This window comes from Phyllobates terribilis, unplaced genomic scaffold (assembly GCF_046119375.1).
Source record: "Phyllobates terribilis strain yellow unplaced genomic scaffold, ASM4611937v1 Scaffold_9__5_contigs__length_417890890, whole genome shotgun sequence".
Taxonomy (NCBI): domain Eukaryota; kingdom Metazoa; phylum Chordata; class Amphibia; order Anura; family Dendrobatidae; genus Phyllobates; species Phyllobates terribilis.
In genome coordinates this window covers 59,391,007-59,403,847 of record NW_027362769.1, presented here as the reverse complement: position 1 = coordinate 59,403,847, position 12,841 = coordinate 59,391,007, and the positions used below count along the sequence as shown (strand labels likewise).

The following is a 12,841-nucleotide window of genomic DNA, read 5'->3' as shown; positions in this document are numbered from 1 at the left end:
CCATTACTTTTATACAGGATAGGTAACTGTGCCAATTCTTCCTGCCCTTGATTTTGGGAATTGGAGGCAGATTGGGACCATATTATTTAGAATTGTAGCAGTCAAAGAATTCTGGAAGAAGGTATTTGATGAAACAAAAGACAAGTTAGACATCACCACGTTTGATATTTTGATGACTGAGGTCAGAATTATTGGACCATTACTAGGTTTTAGATGCAAGATTCTTTTTTTAGTCGGTATTGTTATAGCTAAGAAATAGTTATCTAATAATCCCCCAGAGGTAAGAGAATGGATTGATTTATTCACAAGGACTATGGAATATGAACAAATATTATATATATATATTTAACTGGATTCAATATTGTTATGAATAGATTGGATTGCGGAGAGGAGGAAAAATTAGAAAGGGAAGGGAGAAATAGAAATGGAAAGTGATATTTTCGTTATGTGAAAAGGTGTTCTCCACTTTTTTTTTTCTTCTACCCTGGAGATTTTATTTCTTTTTCCCGGGCTATATAGGATGGTTTGGAATGAGGGAAAGTTGGGTAAGGATGGGAATAATTTATAAAAATTGGAACTATCTATTTATATAATAACTTTGTCCCCAATCATTAATTATTATTTAACGGTCTTCAGCTCGATCTCTAGCTGTGGCGACTTGATAGATGAACGTTCTGTAGGAAGATCGATCTTGTGCAAGCCTAGATAGGTCCACCAGGGTCTTCTCCGCCATTATCTTGATAGTATCAAGTCATAGGGTTGCTGGTCTTTTTCTTCACCTTGTTTCTTCTATTCTTCCGACCATGATGTCCTTCTCCTGTGATTGTAGGCAAGTTGTAGCTTGGTGATCCTTGCTTCGAGTGACATATCTGGCTTGATTTGTTCCAAATTTGATGTTTGCTCTTCTTGCCGTCCATGACATTGATAGCATCCTTCATCAGCATCACATTTCGAAGGCGTGAATTCTTCTTCTGTCTTGTTTCTTTATTGTCCAGGTTTCGCATCCGTATGTTAGCACAGAAAAGACCAAACTATTTACTAGCCGTATCTTCGTCATCAGTAAAATATTTTAATGAAAATGTTGCCTTTATTTATTAACATTATGTATAAATATTATTGTGTTAATATAAATAGAGTTCATTAAAAAATAAGTAAACAAACAAAAGAGAAATAAACAGTTTTGGCAAAAACCACACCAAGAAATGAAACATAAAATGTTGCTTCATTCTAAGACTTCTCCTCATTTAATATCTAAAACCTACATCAGAGAGACATCAATTTCTTTGCTGCCTTACCCTACTTCTACCGTAAAACAAGGTATGTCAAAAAAAGATTTTGGGAGTTCATACAAGAATCTGTGGGCAAAAAAAAAAATAAAAAATCTTCTCTAAAGTATGTGGAGCAGTATGTGCCACCTTCCTCTGAGTTGATGGAAAATGTCCATTCACTTCGGAATAAAACTCTGCATAAGTAACGTTTTTATTTGCTATAGACATAGATTATCTCAGCCTGGGGTACAGCAAGTCATTTTGCTACTGCTAAAAATTCTTTGCTTTCCTGTTCTCCAACATGAATAGAGGGAAAGAAAAAAAATGCTTTTATTTTTACAGTACAAATGGCATTAACATGTAAAATGTGACCCCCAAGAAGCTTTGAGATGACATTTTTTGTGATAATGAGAAGTAACAACATTGTTCAACTCTGAATAGATTCTGCTCTGACATTATAATGAATAGTTCCATTAGTACAATTCTGTCTGTACATCAAATCCATAAATATTGTGTAAAATAAGAGAATTTTACCTTCAATTTTCACATTTATTATAATTATAAAAAATATAATAATAATAGAATACTAGGGGAGACTAAATACAGATCTACGTATACTGTCGTATTCCTCTGAGGCCAGTGACTGGCTGCAGTGGTCACGTGTAGTATAGGGCACATTATTGCTGCAGCCAAGTACACAAAATCCAGCAGTGAGCAGCACCTAATCACCTAAGGTCAAAGAAAGGACCGTGGAGGGGTTGATTTCTCTGGCCTCTAGTTGAGACTATTTTTTTTCTTTCTTAAAGGGGTTGTCCGGCCTTAGACTACAAGTCTGCAGTCACTCTATGTAACTGCAGACTTGAAAATACTCACATCATGCGCACTGACTGCTGTGAGGATTCTCCGCTGCCGGCGCCGAGAGCATGACCACAAGTATGTGATTTGCATACATGCAGTCATCTGCCAACTAGACATGTGCGGCCTTGATCAATGCAAGTGTACTGAGCGAGGCCGGACACGCCTAGTCAGAATGTGTCCGGAAGTATGCAAATCACATACTTGTGGTCACATGACCGCTCGCTCCAGGCATCGGAGATTCTTCAGAGTGCGCTGTGAGGATTCTCAAGTCTGCAGTCACATAGACTGACTGCAGACTTCTAGCCTAAGGCAGGACAACTACTATAGCATGTACTGGGAGCCAAAAATTATTTTTGCAATTGGGCTTCATTAAAATATTTTCACCGTTTGCATCTATAGCCCCCTGTATTACACTGTCCATTGCAAGATTGTGACGCTGAGTCACTTCTCACAGACAAGTCGTGAGTCGGGATAGTCAAAGAGTCCGAGGTCAATAGCCAGGAGGGTATGTCATAAACAGAGGGAAGACACAAAGTCATAGTCAGGTAACGGTCCGAGGTCAAAATACCAGGAGGGTAGCAGATCAGAGTAAAGGGGTTAAACAGACGGATGGTCAGAGCGAGGTCCAAGGTCAGGTAATGATAGATCAATGGGCAAAATACAAGCCACAGAGTAAACCAACCACATTTAGCTGAAGCTACGGCTGACAGCTATCCGGGACTGGCAGCTCAGTTAAATAGCTGAACAATTATGGGAACTGAGAGCACCTGACCTGAGCTCAGCACATCTCGGTCTCAGATTGGACGGCAGAGCTGTCAATCACTGAACAGATAGCTCAGCACTCCCCTGCACCAGAGTGGACCACTGAGCGGTCAATCACTGCACAGACAGCTCAGCACGCCCCTGCACCAGACTGGACAACTCAGCTGTCAATCACTGAACAGACAGCTCAGCACTGAGGGGTGGAATCGTTAGGCAGATGCAGAATAAGTTAACTGAGACTCTCCCATCAGAACTAGCTCATTGATAGATTTTGTTACTCTTTTATGTCTTTTTCTGAGCTACTCTAGACTGATTTATGACCACAGACTGCATCAAAGATGAATGTGCATGGATACAATAGCCAATAAAAACCAAACGGTGCAAAATTAAGAACTGAAACCAGATGAAAAGGATTATTTTTAACCTTAAATGCATGCATTTGAGAAGAAAAATAAAAAATAGTTTGAAAGGTAAAAAAAAAAATGTTTTCAAGGTAATCAACCCTTTTAAGCTATGTCATGACTTTCAGCTCACTACATGCTCCATGAGAAGGCTTCTTACAGCGGGGTTAGACAGTTATATGACCCAAACAACTCAGGTGAAACACTGCAGATTCGGGAGGGCATCTGAGTATATTCAACCTGACAGGAGGTCTGAGCTTAGCACAGAAACAATTACTCAGTTTTATGGTGCTCTACTACATGTTGATTTATAGCTTGCAGAAAAGAAAAGCTGTCTGGTCAGAAAATGAAAAGATGCTTTTATTATGTGAAATTTACAAAAACAAGAGTTTCCAGGAGATGTGACATAAAATGTTATGGCAACGATCTTTAACTAGATATTGAGATTTTATAATTTTAGAGATAATAAAAAATATGAAAATATGAAGAAAAGTCTAACCCTTACATTTAAAGGGAATCTGTCAGCAGGTTTTTGCTATGTAATCTGGCAGCAGCATGAGGAAGGGAAAGAGATCCTGATCCCAGCGATGTATCCCTCAGTTTATTGGGTGCAGCAGTTATGACAGAGTCACAGTTTTCTCTGCTGCAGATCTAGCAGAGCTCAGTGGTTGAGCTGTGTATAACCGCACCCACACTACAGCTTTCTGTGTACATTGTATAGTGACAGAAGCTGCTAGTCAGTGCTGGGTAAGGGGTTCGACTAGGAAGCAGGAGGCCAGTTGTCCTGTAGTGATAATCTCCTGCTGATAAAACACTTATTGTCCTGAAACAGAAAAAAACAGCCCAGCAAGTGACACATCACTGTAATCAGGGTCTCTGCCCCTACGTCATGATACTTTCATATTACATAACAAAACCCTGATGACAGATTTCCTGTAAAAGGGACCTGTCACGTTGGATAATGTTATTAATCTGCAGATATAGGATAATCTTCAGGTTAAAAGTGTTAGAAAGGTGCCCGGCCCCTGTACTGAAAGCCCGGCTCCAGGGAGAAAATGAACTGTATTCCTCTCAGGAGCTGCCGGCTTTCAGTGATGCAGGCAGCACAGAGCGGCAGCTGTTAGCAGGTCCTGGCACTTTGACAGCTGGCTCTGCACTGATGCAGTCAGTTTCAGGTCATGCTTATAACCACCACTCACAGCATAGTGAGCAATGACTGTAGCAGCTCCGGCACGCCTCATTGACTGAAAGCCAGGAGCTCCTGGGAGGAGAAGGGTTCATTTACTGCCAGGAACCAGGCTTTCACTACAGTGGTTGGGTACCTTTCTAATGCTATTAACCTGCAGATTAACCCCATGGCGTTATCTGATGTGAAAGGCTCCTTTAAAAACAGACCCAAATCCTCTGTTTACCCAATGTCCTAATAGATTCTATACCGATATTATGTGGCAGTGCCATCTCCCTCTGTGCTGAATTAATATTTTGTTGCTTTTACTGCTATTGTGTCAGATGACAAGCAACTACAACATTGGCAAATTTTTTTGCACTTGCTTGTACCCTACCTAAATTCCACTTAAAAGAAATCTGTCAGTAGGATCAACCCTCCTAAGCCGTCTATATGGGCATGTAGGTCATAGGAAGCTGAATATAAATGATGCCTTGATATCTGTGATCTGATTTTTATTCCAGAGAAATCCCCATTTTTTAATATGTAAATGAGCTGTTAAGATCTATGGGCCAGACATAGATATCCCAGAGAATCGGCCTCCCGAGCTTATTATAAATGAAAGGGGAAGTTACCAGTGTGAGACATGTAATGACTGAGACATGTAGATCAGGAGAGGAGACTGTCACTCTGGTAACTCTCCCTTTCATTCACAATAAGCTCTGGAGGCAGATTTTTGTGCAGATCAGGGTCCGGCCCATAGATTTTAACAGCTCATTTACATATTAAGAAACTGTGGATCTCTCTGGAATAAGACATCGTATCGCAGATATCAAGGTATTATTTTATTCAGTTTTCCATGACCTGCATGTCCATATTTGTGGCTTAGGAGGATTGATCCTTCTGACAGATTCCCTTTAAAGAAAGGCTATCATATTAAAAGGGTATCTAATCTGCAGACAAGATGTTATAGAGCAGGAGGAGCAGATCCGAAAGATATACATTTTTGTGGGAAAGATTCATCATAACGTGTATTTTATTCATTGACATCCCAAGTGTTTGATGCATATGAGTCCAGTGGGTTTTGCTATTAAGTGACTGACAGTCCTCCCTGTATGACACTGTATGTAGAGACAGCTGTCAATCACTACTAGGATGTTAAATTACACTGAATCTTTTCTAACAACCCTATATCTCATTTTGAATAGCTTCTCCTTCTTCATACCGTGCTGTCCACAGTTCGGACGGCATGCACAGCAGCAGGAGATCAGGTCTCTGTTCTGGCTCCTAGAAGGGGGCCCTCCTCTATGAGGTCCATCTACCCTATTAGGGCATATGGTTTGGGGTTGTCAAGAACAGTCAGCTTTCCAGGCACTGTAGCAATTAAGTTTGTATGTGAATTGCAGCTTTACAATATTTTGTGTTATGCTTCTGGAATATGTCTGTAAAACATATCAATAATTAAGTTTTATTTCTGTTTGGGAAAGTTAGGGATGAGAGAAACATCAAAAAGACATGTTCTGCACACATGGGGGCAGAGAGAGAAACATTGTTTGAGTATGGTTTTGTTTTTCATTGGTAAAACACGAACACGGCAGCAAAATGAGTTTTCACAGGCTTGAAAAAGAAAAATTAATCTACTGGAAATCTGAAAATCTCTATTTTAGTAGCTAAATTTTTATTATTAAATGTAGCAAAAATGTCATTCTGGTAAAAACAAATTCATACACTCAAATCTCTATTATGCCAAAGCTGTAAAGTTTCCTACTGTCTCTTCTGATGCCCATAGACATGAGATTTTCTCAGTGGAACTTCAGTAGATTCCTCCAACTATATGACGTCATTTAGTCATGTGACAGGTCACACGACTGCCGACGTCAGCGGCTGCGTGACCCGTCACATGACTAAATGACATCATGGCAGGTCCTTTTACACCATCGCGAGCTGCCGGGGAGCCAAGACGCATTGCTAAGGAGACCGGGGGACATCAGAAGGTGAGTATAATGTTTATTTTTTATTTTAAATTCTTTTTTTTTTACAGTCTCCTCTTCTCCAGACCCGGGTACCATCCACACATTGAATCGCTTAATATCCGCATGTGCACATGTAGTCACGCGGATATTAAGCGATTCAATGCAAGTCAATGGCGGCAATTACACCGCTATTCTGCAAAAATAATGGACATGCTGCGGATTTTTCCACAATGATAATCAGCAGAGGAAATTTCCGCAGCATATGCACAGCACATGCGGATTATCATTGGGGAACATGGGGCACGTATTACCACGCGTTTTTTAAGTATTTTCGCTGCAGAAATTCCGCGGCAAAAACACTTGAAAAACGCATAGTGGGCACGCAGCCTAACAAGTGAATAGGCGTTTTATGTCATATCCTGTCAGTCCACATGTTGGAATTCCTCCAATCAGAAAGGATGAATAAAATTAACGTATAAAATCACATACAACACGGAATGAGAGAAACACCTGTAGGAAAAATGCGATAATATGGAGAAAAAACTAATATATGAATAACCCAAGAAATGCGCACTAAAACTCGTTCATAATAGTAGATAATATTGTGTCGGACATTCATTCCTTCTAGTATTAAGGATATATATCCACCAAGATGCTCTGTCTGTTGAGGATTTTCTGCGTGAATCACCCCCTCTGTGTGGTCTGTTAACTTTTTCAATGCCAGTTACTGACAAAAAGGCAGTATTACCCCCGTTTTCCAATGTGAAATGTTTGGATGCGGCAGAACATCTAGTAGTAAGTAATTGTTGCAATTAATGAAATTGACGACCTCCTCCTGATATGAATGGGACAAGGGACATGGCTGCTATATTTGTTAAACACCTCAATACTAATTTTTTAAACTTAAAATTCATGTGCGACATACAAGAAACACTAATTTTTTAGATATTTCTCATTCCTTTTCTCATAATGGTATTACAATCATCCCATATAGAAAAGACATAGCTTCCAACTCTACTTTGTTAGCCACCTCTTGCCATACTAAACAAACAATAACAAAATATACCGGTAGGTGAGCTAATACGAACCAAAAGAAATACCAGCTATAATGATAGATACAAACAAGAGGCAGTTTCAGTCAACCAGAGATTAAGATGTAAAAAATATTCCAATTGGATGCTCAAGAGAGCCACAGACATTGAGTATATCTTATCTGTCCATATTATCTACAAAGAGAAAAAAATTAATTTACATACTAAAACGGACAACATTACCTTTGCTTCTAATTATATCCCACAATAAAACGCATAATACAAAAACATATTCCAATCTTACATCAAGATCCTAATTTAAAGAGGATACTTGCTAACCCGATTAGATTTGTTGCTAAAAAAGCACTAACGTTGGGCAGTCTACTATCCCCTAGTTTGTTTCTGAATAATAATACGACAGCATCAAAAACATGGTTACATACCACAGGTTTTTTTAAGAGCAGCCACACTATTTGCACTTGTTGCAGACACATTACTAATACAACATATTTTACTTCTATAGTTACCAACAAATTGTACACTATACACCATTTCATTACCGTAATTCCAACTCTTCTAATATTGTGTATCTAGTTGCTTGCAACATATGCAAAATACAATGTCGGCTGCACATCTGGCCCTTTAAAAACGCGGGTCAGAAGACACCTGTCGGATGCTCACAATAAACTTACTACTAGATGTTCTGCCGCATCCAAACATTTCACATTGGAACACGGGGGTAATACTGTGTCTTTTTCAGTAATTGGCATTGAAAAAGTTAACAGACCACACAGAGGGGGTGAATCACGCAGAAAATCCTCAACAGACAGAGAATCTTGGTGGATATATATGTAGCACCCCGAGGGTTCGGTTGCTACAGAGGTATTGCATCTCACCCAGATGTGCGATATCTCACTTCCAGGTAAGGATGGAGTGTGGCTCAGGACCCTAACACCCACATGCACTACACCACATTTCCGGGGGACAGCTCGACGGTGCTCCCATTAGTTATGCAGGCACGAGTGAGCATGTCCCTGGCTGGAGTGGGGGGAGGGAACACCTAGAGAAGGGAACCCGGTAGTGTGTGCGTGGGGGAAGTAGATCCTGGGTGCACTCTGTACAGGAGTATAAAGGGAGGCACCATCTTGGAAAGGGAGTGAGTTGAGAGAGGAGAAGACAGGGAGCAGAGCTGCTTTATGGGCTCTGCTCCACAGGCAGGCCCTGTCAGGAGGCCTGAGCCTGGAGGAGGGAAGAAGGAGGAAGAGGAGCAGACTGGGCTCCAGGAAGGACAGAGGGGACCCCAGGGGTGTGGACTGGCTGGTAGCCACCACACGCCCGCCGCTACCTGAGTAGGGGGGTCAGGTCAAGAAGATGGGAACCGGATCCCAAATTAGTGGAGGAGAGAAACTACCCTCAACTAAGAACCGGAGGCTGCGACATTACATGTGGAGCAGCCCCTCACCACACCCGCTAGAAAGGCACCACATAGGACCTGGGAAACGCAGGCCAACTTTTGCCCACCAAGAAGGTCCGAGGCAGCTGGACATAAGCGTGGTCACTAGTGGGGTTGAAGACCAGAGACAGGGGACATAAAGGGGGTCCTGCAAAGCACTCCAGAAAGACCTGGGAGTTAACCGAGCCCCTCACCTGGTGAGCACAGCGCGACACAGGCGGCCACCTCTGCAGCGGTGGCCTGGAGCAGTAACCGAGTAACCGTGAGTAAAGACCCTGAACTGCACCACCAAGACTCCGAGTTGTCTTTGTTGCGCTCGTGTACCACCATCACCCCCATCATTTATCCCTGCTGCCCTGAGGCCATACCCCTCCCGTTGGGGGTTATAACATCATCGCTGCACCCATACCACCGGCCTCAGCGGACTGTTCTGCAGCGGCGGCTGCAAAGCCGCACTCAACGGGTGGCGTAGTCGACATCCAAGTTAACATCTACTGCCATAGACTGCCACTTAGTTTGACACCCTGGGCACGGACCGGATCACCGCCACGAGACTACAACCCTCAAGAGATCCGGCTCCGGGTAAGCTCCCGCGTGCGCAACGCAGCGCGACACAGGCCCAGGGGCGCGTCAACTTTTGGCGTAGTTGGCAGGATTTCGTGCCTGCAACCACCGGGTACTGCGTGCCTGAAAAAGACTGTTCAAACTTACCTGTGGTGAAGATTCCCGCCATCCGGCGCCATCTTCCGCTTCCTTCCCGCCATCGGTGGAGTTTTCCCGCCATCCGGCGCCATCTTCAGCCTTCTTCCCGCCATACGTGGAGTTTTCCCGCCATTGGACGCCATCTTGAGGACGCCGCGCGGGAACAAGAGGGGCGTGGACTCCGAAAGCGCGCGAGAACTGAAGCCCCGCCTCACGTCCGGACGTTGCGTAAGGTCCTGGAAGGAGCCCAGCAGACGCCGACGTCACAGGAGCGCGACGGAAGGTCCTCAACCCTGACGATCCACTGCGGAGCCGCGGCCTACGGAAGAGGATCATCGCAAGGTAGGCCACGGTCCACTAGGGGGGAGAAGGATGTCGGATACGGAGGAGAGCTTCACCGCTTCAACCCCCGCCAGCGCCACCGCTGTTGCGGTCATGCCTTTCACCATGCCCTATATCCCGGGGGCAGCCTGGCTACCCCAGTACTCAGGGGAGTCACATACCCTGCATGACTTTAGAGAAAAGCTGGATAGCCTCTTCCTGGTGTACCCCCTCACAGAGGAGCAAAAAGTGAGCATCCTGGTGGCCCAATTAACCGGGGCAGCCCAAAGGGAGGTAAAGTCCTGGCCACCTGGGAGGAGGACTGTCGCAGAGATACTAACCCAGCTAACCGAGGAGGAGCTGCAGTACTATCAATACGAGGAAAGCCAAGAGGACCCGGACGGGTCTGAGGACTACCCTCAGGAGGGAGCACAAAGAGGACATAGCTACTGAAGGGAAGTAGCGTGAATAAAGAGCTGTAAATAGTTACCCGTAAGGGTACAAGGACTGCTGCTAATTAAAATATGGTCCCCGTTGGGATTAGTGAATTGTTCCCCGTGTGTCCCTATCCCTTACCAGGCTGAGGACTGTGAGCAGCCATCCCCTATACCTTTCCAGGCTGAGGACTGTGAGCAGCCAATCCTTATCCCCACTGGCCGAGGACTGAGAGCGGCCATATCCTGTAAATAATTATGTGTTTCTAGTAATTTATAGGAGTCCTTGGTGGATTTACCGGGAATCCTTTGTACAGTTAGTGGAGCGTAACCCAGGATGGACTAAAAGACTGTTAAGGACTCGGGGCAGGACAGACCCCTACCTGGTTACGTCTCCCTGTTTTAGGAAAATGGACACCTGGTTGCAGAATAAACTGTGACCTGTTATAAAGAGACTTCTTCGTGGATCTGCTGCTAGAAATGTTTTATATGAAAAATTTATATGCTAGAATGTGTTACTATGAAAAAGAGTTCCAGAACAGTACATATGCACTTATACCGTTTAAGAGAGAGCCGTTCCCATAAAGGGAAACTGAATGTTGATACCTGTTATACTTGTTGTTTATGAAAAATTTGCATGTTCTAATGTATACCCTGTCTTTTGCTCAGTTCCAGCCCACGGACGTGCTGGGTTTTGCCAGGGGGGAATGTAGCACCCCGAGGGTTCGGTTGCTACAGAGGTATTGCATCTCACCCAGATGTGCGATATCTCACTTCCAGGTAAGGATGGAGTGTGGCTCAGGACCCTAACACCCACATGCACTACACCACATTTCCGGGGGACAGCTCGACGGTGCTCCCATTAGTTATGCAGGCACGAGTGAGCATGTCCCTGGCTGGAGTGGGGGGAGGGAACACCTAGAGAAGGGAACCCGGTAGTGTGTGCGTGGGGGAAGTAGATCCTGGGTGCACTCTGTACAGGAGTATAAAGGGAGGCACCATCTTGGAAAGGGAGTGAGTTGAGAGAGGAGAAGACAGGGAGCAGAGCTGCTTTATGGGCTCTGCTCCACAGGCAGGCCCTGTCAGGAGGCCTGAGCCTGGAGGAGGGAAGAAGGAGGAAGAGGAGCAGACTGGGCTCCAGGAAGGACAGAGGGGACCCCAGGGGTGTGGACTGGCTGGTAGCCACCACACGCCCGCCGCTACCTGAGTAGGGGGGTCAGGTCAAGAAGATGGGAACCGGATCCCAAATTAGTGGAGGAGAGAAACTACCCTCAACTAAGAACCGGAGGCTGCGACATTACATGTGGAGCAGCCCCTCACCACACCCGCTAGAAAGGCACCACATAGGACCTGGGAAACGCAGGCCAACGTTTGCCCACCAAGAAGGTCCGAGGCAGTTGGACATAAGCGTGGTCACTAGTGGGGTTGAAGACCAGAGACAGGGGACATAAAGGGGGTCCTGCAAAGCACTCCAGAAAGACCTGGGAGTTAACCGAGCCCCTCACCTGGTGAGCACAGCGCGACACAGGCGGCCACCTCTGCAGCGGTGGCCTGGAGCAGTAACCGAGTAACCGTGAGTAAAGACCCTGAACTGCACCACCAAGACTCTGAGTTGTCTTTGTTGCGCTCGTGTACCACCATCACCCCCATCATTTATCCCTGCTGCCCTGAGGCCATACCCCTCCCGTTGGGGGTTATAACATCATCGCTGCACCCATACCACCGGCCTCAGCGGACTCTTCTGCAGCGGCGGCTGCAAAGCCGCACTCAACGGGTGGCGTAGTCGACATCCAAGTTAACATCTACTGCCATAGACTGCCACTCTCGGCACGGACCGGATCACCGCCACGAGACTACAACCCTCAAGAGATCCGGCTCCGGGTAAGCTCCCGCGTGCGCAACGCAGCGCGACACAAGCCCAGGGGCGCGTCATATATCCTTAATACTAGAATGCCGCAGGGCATGAATGTCCGACACAATATTATCTACCATTATGCGCATTTCTTGGGTTATTCATATATTCGTTTTTTCTCCATATTATCGCATTTTTCCTACAGGTGTTTCTTTCATTCCGTGTTGTCTGTGATTTTATATGTTCATTTTATTCATCCTTTCTGATTGGTAGAATTCCAACATGTGGACTGACAGATATAACATAAAAGTAACGCCTATTCACTTGTTTCTCAGACATGCAATGATTAAAGACGCACAGTCTGAAACGCGTTTGCTTCGCTAAATGCCATTCTGGTGATTATGACTGCTAGTGCTGTATTCATTTTAAATTCATACCAATAAACTTTAATTTTTAGAAGGTCATTGGACGCTGGAACATTTCCCTTTGTTTGCAATTTTCCCCGGTGGCACAGCTGGTTCCGAGCTGCGGATCTTCAAGTGGGTGAGCTGATTTACCTTCTTTCTTATTGCTTACTACCTCTATGTGTAACACAACACGACATCTTGATGCAACATCTTG

General features: G+C 44.6%; 1 protein-coding gene across 1 annotated transcript in view; it reads right to left on the bottom strand.

Annotated features, from left to right (window-relative positions):
- The window catches only part of PLCL1 (phospholipase C like 1 (inactive)), a 397,791-nt gene that overhangs the window by 213,062 nt on the left and 171,888 nt on the right, over window positions 1–12,841 (bottom strand). The gene's annotated exons all lie outside the window — the stretch shown is intronic.